Genomic DNA, 9,298 nt, shown 5'->3' with positions numbered 1-9,298 from the left:
TATGATGGATCCAGGTTCATACTATAACATGTAGAATCATTATGATGGATCCAGGTTCATACTATAACATGTAGAATCATTATGATGGATCCAGGTTCATACTATAACATGTAGAATCATTATGATGGATCCAGGTTCATACTATAACATGGAGAATCATTATGATGGATCCAGGTTCATACTATAACATGTAGAATCATTATGATGGATCCAGGTTCATACTATAACATGTAGAATCATTATGATGGATCCAGGTTCATACTATAACATGTAGAATCATTATGATGGATCCAGGTTCATACTATAACATGTAGAATCATTATGATGGATCCAGGTTCATACTATAACATGTAGAATCATTATGATGGATCCAGGTTCATACTATAACATGTAGAATCATTATGATGGATCCAGGTTCATACTATAACATGTAGAATCATTATGATGGATCCAGGTTCATACTATAACATGTAGAATCATTATGATGGATCCAGGTTCATACTATAACATGTAGAATCATTATGATGGATCCAGGTTCATACTATAACATGTAGAATCATTATGATGGATCCAGGTTCATACTATAACATGTAGAATCATTATGATGGATCCAGGTTCATACTATAACATGTAGAATCATTATGATGGATCCAGGTTCATACTATAACATGTAGAATCATTATGATGGATCCAGGTTCATACTATAACATGTAGAATCATTATGATGGATCCAGGTTCATACTATAACATGTAGAATCATTATGATGGATCCAGGTTCATACTATAACATGTAGAATCATTATGATGGATCCATTTTCAGCCTTTACCCATTGCCCTTCATTCTCTAGACTTCCAGGTAATACATAGATCTCCACCAGGTGAATCTCCTTGCTGGATTCATGTTGAAACAGCTATGAACAGGTGATCTTGGTTGGCCACTTGTATATTACTCTAAATTATAAAGCCTGTCTTGTTGTTCTTCTTCTCTGCTGCAGATATAATGTCCAGCTTCTTGGACTTCTGAGACACGTGTGCTGTACAATGTATCACTGTGGCTTTAAATGCCATAAAATCCACTTTCTACACAAAGAGTGTATCCCAGTGCCGGAATTATAACATATATTGGGGGGACACATCCAATATTCAAATATGCTCAAAATATCCCCCCAATATATTGATATAAATAATATAAATAAATAAAAGATTTGCTGTGCTATTTCATTACTTTCAAATGTATTAGAAAGTGTAAAACTAGAATGTAATACGAGTGTTACGTAGGCTATATCACTGCCGATTGTGATGTTTTAACATCAACACGTCATTTTGCGCTGGAACTGTAATTGTGGAAATAAATAATATTTTGCTAAAAAGTGTCAGTAATTGCATGGAGTGGAAACAAACGTTTTTTGTGAAAATGGACCGATTTGCGAGTGCTAATCAATCAACCATCACTAAAGTTAGCTATCATAGCTAAGTTACCTGGAACGTTAATTATCCACACATTCACCTAGCGACCACTAACGTTAGCTATCATAGCTAAGTTACCTGGAAAGTTAATTAGCCACACATTCACCCAGCGACCACTAACGTTAGCTATCATAGCTAAGTTACCTGGAAAGTTAATTAGCCACACATTCACCCAGCGACCAACAATGGTGCTCACGGACGTATTCAACTAACGTTAATGTCTTTATTACGTTCTATTGGTCAGAAAGCCCAGGTGAAGTCTGAGTAAAGTGTCAATCATTTATGTTGTGCTGCATCTGTAATTTATGTAGACAGTAGTAGCTTTAATTTATTACATATTCCTATAGTATACTGTATAGCTGTACTGTATAGATGTACTGTATAGGATACTGTATAGCTGTACTGTATAACTGTACTCTATAGTATACTGTATAGCTGTTCTGTATAACTGTACTGTATAGTATACTGTATAGTGTACTGTATAGCTGTACTGTATAACTGTACTCTATAGTATACTGTATAACTGTACTGTATAGTATACTGTATAGCTGTACTGTATAGGATACTGTATAGCTGTACTTCCTTATGATAAATAGCATTATTAGTGTTTGTTTGATTAAAGTGAAATCAGTTTTATTACAGTCAGCTTTCATTCACAGTGATGTCATCATGAGGAAGAGGAAGGGTGGCAGTGACCTTCATCAGTTTAGTAGAACAAGAGATGAGTCAACGTTTCTATAATAATCACCTGTCAGATGATAGAAGTCTACAGTAGAACAAGAGATGAGTCAACGTTTCTATAATAATCACCTGTCAGATGATAGAAGTCTACAGTAGAACAAGAGATGAGTCAATTTTTCTATAATAATCACCAGTCAGATGATAGAAGTCTACAGTAGAACAAGAGATGAGTCAACGTTTCTATAATAATCACCAGTCAGATGATAGAAGTCCACAGTAGAACAAGAGATGAGTCAATTTTTCTTGATATAATAATCATTGCCGTTCAGATTAGAAATGGTTAGTAATCCATTCCACATCATGGCAAGAAACACCACTTGTTTACTGATAATAATTATTTCATGTTCACTCTGGTGCGTTCAGAGAAAAGAGAGAGAGGGAGAGAGAGAGCATGAGGATGGTGACAGGGCAGGGAGAGAGAGAGCATGAGGATGGTGACAGGACAGGGAGAGAGAGAGAGCATGAGGATGGTGACAGGACAGGGAGAGAGAGAGCATGAGGATGGTGACAGGACAGGGAGAGAGAGAGCATGAGGATGGTGACAGGACAGGGAGAGAGAGAGCATGAGGATGGTGACAGGACAGGGAGAGAGAGAGAGCACGAGGATGGTGACAGGACAGGGATAGAGAGAGCATGAGGATGGTGACAGGACAGGGAGAGAGAGATCATGAGGATGGTGACAGGACAGGGAGAGAGAGAGAGCATGAGGATGGTGACAGGACAGGGAGAGAGAGCATGAGGATGGTGACAGAACAGAGAGAGAGAGAGCATGAGGATGGTGACAGGACAGGGATAGAGAGAGAGCATGAGGATGGTGATAGGACAGGGATAGAGAGAGAGCATGAGGATGGTGACAGGACAGGGATAGAGAGAGAGAGAGCATGAGGATGGTGACAGGACAGGGAGAGAGAGAGAGCATGAGGATGGTGACAGAACAGAGAGAGAGAGAGCATGAGGATGGTGACAGGACAGGGAGAGAGAGAGCATGAGGATGGTGACAGGACAGGGAGAGAGAGAGAGCATGAGGATGGTGACAGGACAGGGAGAGAGAGAGCATGAGGATGGTGACAGGACAGGGAGAGAGAGAGCATGAGGATGGTGACAGAACAGAGAGAGAGAGAGCATGAGGATGCTGACAGGGCAGTGAGAGAGAGAGAGCATGAGGATGGTGACAGGGCAGTGAGAGAGAGAGAGCATGAGGATGGTGACAGAACAGGGAGAGAGCGAGCATGAGGATGGTGACAGGACAGGGAGAACAGGTGACATGGAGGTGAGGGAGAAAAGGAGCAAATATTGATGGTTAAGACTGAATAATGACATCACAACAGTCTAATCCTAATGTTAATTTAAACTGAGATATTCCTCTAAGTATGGCTCCTCGTGTGTTTCAGATAATACATTCAAGCAGAGAGAGAGAGTTTGAGACAATGAGAGAGAGAGAGAGAGAGAGAGAGAGAGAGAGAGAGAGAGAGAGAGAGAGAGAGAGAGAGAGAGAAGATATGAAGGTGCAGGACAGGGAGGGGAGGAGCTAGTAATGGTATAACGATTATACTGGTCTCCATTACAACCTTGTCAAATAGGACACTCTACTTTCAGGAGTAATGGTATAAAGATTATACTTGTCTCCATTACAACCCTGTCAAATAGGACACTCTACTTTCAGGAGTAATGGTATAAAGATTATACTGGTCTCCATTACAGCCCCTCCTTAAACGGGGTCATCTGTTTCTATTGTGCTAAATACACTGCTCAAAAAATAAAGGGAACACTTAAACAACACATCCTAGATCTGAATGAATGAAATAATCTTATTAAATACTTTTTTCTTTACATAGTTGAATGTGCTGACAACAAAATCACACAAAAATAATCAATGGAAATCCAATTTATCAACCCATGGAGGTCTGGATTTGGAGTCACACTCAAAATTAAAGTGGAAAACCACACTACAGGCTGATCCAACTTTGATGTAATGTCCTTAAAACAAGTCAAAATGAGGCTCAGTAGTGTGTGTGGCCTCCACGTGCCTGTATGACCTCCCTACAATGCCTGGGCATGCTCCTGATGAGGTGGCGGATGGTCTCCTGAGGGATCTCCTCCCAGACCTGGACTAAAGCATCCGCCAACTCCTGGACAGTCTCTGGTGCAATGTGGCGTTGGTGGATGGAGCGAGACATGATGTCCGAGAGGTGCTCAATTGGATTCAGGTCTGGGGAACGGGCGGGCCAGTCCATAGCATCAATGCCTTCCTCTTGCAGGAACTGCTGACACACTCCAGCCACATGAGGTCTAGCATTGTCTTGCATTAGGAGGAACCCAGGGCCAACCGCACCAGCATATGGTCTCACAAAGGGTCTGAGGATCTCATTTCGGTACCTAATGGCAATCAGGCTACCTCTGGCGAGCACGTGGAGGGCCCCCAAAGAAATGCCACCCCACACCATGACTGACCCACTGCCAAACCGGTCATGCTGGAGGATGTTGCAGGCAGCAGAACGTTCTCTCACGGCGTCTCCAGACTCTGTCATGTCTGTCACATGTGCTCAGTGTGAACCTGCTTTCATCTGTGAAGAGCACAGGGCGCCAGTGGCGAATTTGCCAATCTTGGTGTTCTCTGGCAAATACCAAACGTCCTGCACGGTGTTGGGCTGTAAGCACAACCCCCAACTGTGGACGTCGGGCCCTCATACCACCCTCATGGAGTCTGTTTCTGACCGTTTGAGCAGACACATGCACATTTGTGGCCTGCTGGAGGTCATTTTGCAGGGCTCTGGCAGTGCTCCTCCTGCTCCTCCTTGCACAAAGGCGGAGGTAGCTGTCCTGCTGCTGGGTTGTTGCCCTCCTACGGCCTCCTCCACGTCTCCTAATATACTGGCCTGTCTCCTGGTAGCGCCTCCATGCTCTGGACACTACGCTGACAGACACAGCAAACCTTCTTGCCACAGCTCGCATTGATGTGCCATCCTGGATGAGCTGCACTACCTGAGCCACTTGTGTGGGCTGTAGACTCCGTCTCATGCTACCACTAGAGTGAAAGCACCGCCAGCATTCAAAAGTGACCAAAACATCAGCCAGGAAGCATAGGAACTGAGAAGTGGTCTCTGGTCACCACCTGCAGAACCACTCCTTTATTGGGGGTGTCTTGCTAATTGCCTATAATTTCCACCTGTTGTCTATACCATTTGCACAACAGCATGTGAAATGTATTGTCAATCAGTGTTGCTTCCTAAGTGGACAGTTTGATTTCACAGAAGTGTGATTGACTTGGAGTTACATTGTGTTGTTTAAGTGTTCCCTTTATTTTTTTGAGCAGTGTACCTTGCAACACAAAGTCTAAGCTTGCATCAAAAGTAGATTCAGCTTTTGTCAAGACTGGCTTTCAAAATTGGAGGAAGGCACTGGAGAAATGTAGTGCTCATAAAGACAGGCAGTGTCATAAATGAGCTGTGATGACTCAGATTCAGGAGCCAAAGCCTGTTAATGTGCAACTTTTACGTGAGCATGAAAGACAGCAGCAACAAGCGAGGAGAAATCTGATGAAGATTGTTGGGGGTGTGAAGTCAGGCTTTTCGAGGCGTTGATAAGGAGAGTGGGAATTTCAGCCAGCTTCTAAAGTACAAGGCAGAGGGCGATGCAGAGCTGACCACCTGGCTGAAAGGTCACTTTGATTCCACCAGTCCCCAAAGGCAAAACTACATTTTGAAGCTGGTGGGCAATACAATCGTCAAAGAAATTGTGTCGGAAACAACATTACATTACATTACATTTAAGTCATTTAGCAGACGCTCTTATCCAGAGCGACTTACAAAATGGTGCATTCACCTTATGATATCCAGTGGAACAACCACTTTACAATAGTGCATCTAAATCTTTTAAGGGGGGGGGGTTAGAAGGATTACTTTATCCTATCCTAGATATTCCTTAAAGAGGTGGGGTTTCAGGTGTCTCCGGAAGGTGGTGATTGACTCCGCTGTCCTGGCGTCGTGAGGGAGCTTGTTCCACCATTGGGGTGCCAGAGCAGCAAACAGTTTTGACTGGGCTGAGCGGGAACTGTGCTTCCTCAGAGGTAGGGGGGGCCAGCAGGCCAGTGGTGGATGAACGCAGTGCCCTTGTTTGGGTGTAGGGCCTGATCAGAGCCTGAAGGTATGGAGGTGCCGTTCCCTTCACAGCTCCGTAGGCAATCACCATGGTCTTGTAGCGGATGCGAGCTTCAACTGGAAGCCAGTGGAGAGAGCGGAGGAGCGGGGTGACGTGAGAGAACTTGGGAAGGTTGAACACCAGACGGGCTGCGGCGTTCTGGATGAGTTGTAGGGGTTTAATGGCACAGGCAGGGAGGCCAGCCAACAGCGAGTTGCAGTAATCCAGACGGGAGATGACAAGTGCCTGGATTAGGACCTGCGCCGCTTCCTGTGTGAGGCAGGGTCGTACTCTGCGAATGTTGTAGAGCATGAACCTACAGGATCGGTTCATCAATGCCAGTGTTCCAGTTCGCACGTATCATTGATGGAACCCAGGATATACCAGGAGTTGATCATTATTCTATATGTTTGAATCCACCCAGGATATATCAGGAGTTGATCAGGAGTCAATATGTTTGAATCCACACAGGATATATCAGGAGTTGATCAGGAGTCAATATGTTTGAATCCACCCAGGATACATCAGGAGTTGATCAGGAGTCAATATGTTTGAATCCACCCAGGATATATCAGGAGTTGATCAGGAGTCAATATGTTTGAATCCACCCAGGATATATCAGGAGTTGATCAGGAGTCAATATGTTTGAATCCACCCAGGATAGATCAGGAGTTGATCAGGAGTCAATATGTTTGAATCCAGCCAGGGTATATCAGGAGTTGATCTGGAGTCAATATGTTTGACTCTTTGTAGATGCAGATCTACAACCAAAGGAAGAATTCCTGGGACTCTACGAAGTGTCATCAACGACAGGGCAAAATATAGCCCAGATGGCATGTGATGTGATGATGCGTCTAGGCCTTCCTCTGTCCCAACTTCCAGGACAAACCTATGAGGGTGACACAAACATAGCTGGATGATTGCAGGGGGTGCAAGACATTTAAAGGAAAGAACAACCGCTGGCTATGTATTGTCACTGTGGTCCACACTGAGTTAACTTAGTTACGCATGCTGCCTGTGTAGCCTCTCCACTAGGAAGAGATTCAATGGGTCTGGTGCATGAATTGGGGGGCTTCTTTAATGACTGTCTCATCTCTGTACTCCACACATACAATTATCTGTAAGCTCCCTCAGTCGAGCAGTGAACACAGATGCAATCACAAAGACCAGGGAGGTTTTCCAATGCCTCGCATAAAAGGGCACCTACTGGTAGATGAAAAAAAGGGTGAAAAAAGACATTCAATATCCCTTTGAGCATGGTTGAGTTATTACACTTTGGATGCTGTATCAATACACACAGTCACTACAAAGATACAGGCGTCCTTCCTAACTCAGTTGCCGGAAAGGAAGGAAACCGCTCAGGGATTTCACCATGAGGCCAATGGTGACATTAAAGCAGTTACAAAGTGTAATGGCTGTGATAGGAGAAAGCTGAGGATGAATCAACATCATTGCAGTAACTCCACAGAGTGAAAAGAAGGAAGCCTGTACATAATACAAATATTCCAAAACATGCATCCTGTTTTCAACAAGGCACTGAAGTAATACTGCAAAAACTGGGGCAAAGCAATTCAAATTGTCCTGAATTCAAAATATGTTTGGGGCAAATTCAACACAAAACCTTAACGGGTACCGCTCTCCATATTTTCAAGCATAGTGGTGGGTGGATCATGTTATGGGTATGCTTATAATCCTTAATGATTGGGGAGTTTTCCAGGATAAAAAGAAATGGAATAAAGCTAAGCAAAGGAAAAATCCAGCGTTCTACCAGACGCTGGGAGATGAATTCACCTATCAGCAGACAATAATCTAAAACACAAGGCCAAATCTACACTGGAGTTGATTACCAAGAAGACAGTGAATGTTCCTGAGTTGCAGAGTTACAGTTTTGACTTAACCTCTCTGGGCTAGGTGGCACCAAATCGTCCCACCTACGTAACAGCCAGCTGTGGCGCGATTTTCAAATACCTTAGAAATGCTATTACTTCAATTTCTCAAACATATGACTATTTTACAGCTATTTAAAGACAAGACTCTCGTTAATCTAACCACACTGTCCGATTTCAAAAAGGCTTTACAACGAAAGCAAAACATTAGATTATGTCAGCAGAGTACCCAGCCAGAAATAATCAGACACCCATTTTTCAAGCTAGCTTATAATGTCACATAAACCCAAACCACAGCTAAATGCAGCACTAACCTTTGATGATCTTCATCAGATGACAACCTAGGACATTATGTTATACAATAAATGCATGTTTTGTTCAATCAAGTTCATATTTATATCAAAAAACAGCTTTTTACATTAGCATGTGACGTTCAGAACTAGCATACCCCCGCAAACTTCCGGGAATTTACTAACAATTTACTAAATTACTCACAATAAACGTTCACAAAAAGCATAACAATTATTTTAAGAATTATAGATACAGAACTCCTCTATGCACTCGATATGTCCGATTTTAAAATAGCTTTTGGTGAAAGCACATTTTGCAATATTCTAAGTACATAGCCCAGCCATCACGGGCTAGCTATTTAGACACCCAGCAAGTTTAGCCTTCACCAAAATCAGATTTACTATAACAAAAATGTTATTACCTTTGGTGTTCTTCGTCAGAATGCACTCCCAGGACTTCTACTTCAATAACAAATGTTGGTTTGTTCCCAAATAATCCATCGTTATATCCAAACAGCGGCGTTTTGTTCGTGCGTTCTAGACACTATCCGAAATGGTAAATCAGGGTTACGAGCATGGCGCATTTCGTGACAAAAAAATTCTAAATATTCCATTACCGTACTTCGAAGCATGTCAACCGCTGTTTAAAATCAATTTTTATGCAATTTATCTCGTAAAAAGCGATAATATTCCGACCGGGAATCTGCGTTTCGGTAAATAGAGGGAAAAAAGAAAGACGGGGGCGACCAGTGCACGCGCCTAAGCCCACTGTCCCCT

The sequence above is a fragment of the Salmo salar genome, unplaced genomic scaffold (genome assembly GCF_905237065.1).
Source record: "Salmo salar unplaced genomic scaffold, Ssal_v3.1, whole genome shotgun sequence".
In the NCBI taxonomy this organism is placed as follows: domain Eukaryota; kingdom Metazoa; phylum Chordata; class Actinopteri; order Salmoniformes; family Salmonidae; genus Salmo; species Salmo salar.
The sequence above is the reverse complement of the archived record's forward strand: the minus strand, read 5'-3'. Positions refer to the sequence as shown.